Source organism: Rana temporaria, chromosome 6 (assembly GCF_905171775.1).
Source record: "Rana temporaria chromosome 6, aRanTem1.1, whole genome shotgun sequence".
In the NCBI taxonomy this organism is placed as follows: Eukaryota; Metazoa; Chordata; class Amphibia; order Anura; family Ranidae; genus Rana; species Rana temporaria.
In genome coordinates this window covers 56478023-56479874 of record NC_053494.1, presented here as the reverse complement: position 1 = coordinate 56479874, position 1852 = coordinate 56478023, and the positions used below count along the sequence as shown (strand labels likewise).

General features: G+C 51.1%; 1 pseudogene; it reads right to left on the bottom strand.

Moving 5' to 3' along the window:
* Positions 1-1105: 1105 nt before the first annotated feature.
* LOC120944522 lies at positions 1106-1236 on the bottom strand (annotated as a pseudogene).
* Between the last annotated feature and the right edge of the window lie 616 nt (positions 1237-1852).

Here is a 1852-nt window from a genome sequence, read left to right as displayed (position 1 = left end):
ACAGAAGCAGGACCTTTGGCCAACTTCTGTTGAACAAGCATGCTGGTGAACCCCAGCAGCCGAACGACTTTTTTTCTTTTTTGAAAAGCCTGTGGCGTGCAAAACACAACCCAAAAACTCCACCCGGTGCAGGGAAAAATGTGCACACACATAAAGAGTGACATCACAAAAAACTGCGACGGGTGCATACGTCAGTGGTCCTCCGAAAAGGACCCGTCTCTGATCCCCCGGGGCGTTAGGCTCCTGGCAGGGAAAAGAGTAAACTGTGGTCCATACAGCCGAAGCCATATGGACCCATCTTGGTCCAAGCAGCCGAAGCCACAAGGACCCAACATCCTCGGAGGGACTGCCAAAACAGAACCCTCCTCGGTGAGGCTCCCCCGAAGGGAGACCCCATGAGAGCCGGTGAACCTAACCAGAAGGCCGAGTCCACCAACTCCCAAGACTTTCAGAGACCGGCCCGAGGACCAGCACCCTACTCGCCACACATAAAGTGCAAGCACCAACAAAAAGAGTGACAAACAAAACAACACACGGGGAAAAATAATAAAAGAAAGTGGGGAAAAGGAAGATGGGAAGGTGAGGAAAGTGACCAATGTGAAATACATTGGCCGGCCCTCCGGCCAGGATAAAAATTCCACTGGTCCTAGCCAAAAGGCCCGGCCCAAGCGGCAGGTGTGAAAAGTGTGTTGTGGAGATCAGTGACCTGAAGGTGCCACACGATGAGTGCCCCTCAAACACTCGTGCAATGTATGGCACCCCTGGACTGCCACTCCAGGGGCACAATCTCCACGGGCTTTTCAACGGTCCCTAGCCCCCGGTCCGGACCGGCAGCACCCTTCCCAGCCAGGAAGGTGGGAGAAGAGGTTGGGGAGAGCCTACTGACGCAGACTCCACCCACAACCCCTATCTCTCCCACCTAATCACATTCTGGAAGTACTACCCGCTCCATCCCGGTTAAAGGAGAAGCAAGGGTTCCCTCCAGAACAACTGACTGGGGCAGTTACCACCAAATCCAGGCCAACGGCCAGGGACCCGGCCTCTTGGCTTCGACCTCATGCCTCTCTGTCCAAATCAGAAGGCTTCCACCTCCACACCAACAGGCTTAGCGTCCGCCGACTGCCATCCCTTTCCCCCTGCCACAGGGTACCGGGGACAGTCAGCTTAGCACCACCTATTGGCAACTGATAAGAACAGATACTACACTTGATCTTAGCCAAAAGGCCGAGAATAAATGTCTATTTTAACCACTTGCCGACCTGCCACCGTCGTTATATGGCAAGAGGTTTGGCACGCTTCTGCAAATCTCCTTTAAAGAGCTGTAGCAGGTGTGCGCCCTCTGTACGGCAGGGGACCTGATTTGCGTGTGGCCGGCAGCTGTGATGTCCGCTGTCCACCTGCAATTCTGCGATTGAGAGCAAGAACAGGAATCTGTCAAAGTAAATAGACAGATTCCCGTTCTGAAAGGGGAGTTACAGACAGATCTTCTGTTCCTAGTGATTAGGAACAGCGATCTGTCTCCTCCTCCAGTTATCCCAGCCCCCATACAGTTAGAAACACTACCAAGGAACACACTTAACCCCTTGATCACCCCTTCCCTGCCAGTGACATTTACACAGTAATCAGTGGCTATTTTTAGCTCTGATCACTGTATAAGTGTTAATGGTCCCAAAAACAAAAAAGTGTCAAAAGTATCTGATCTGTCCGCCACAATGTTGCAGTCCCGCTAAAAATCGCAGATCACTGCCAGATCATCTGCCATTACTAGCAAAAAAAAAAAAAAATAATAAAAATGCCATAAAAGTATCCCCTATTTTGTAGACGATATTACTTTTGCACAAACCAATCAACA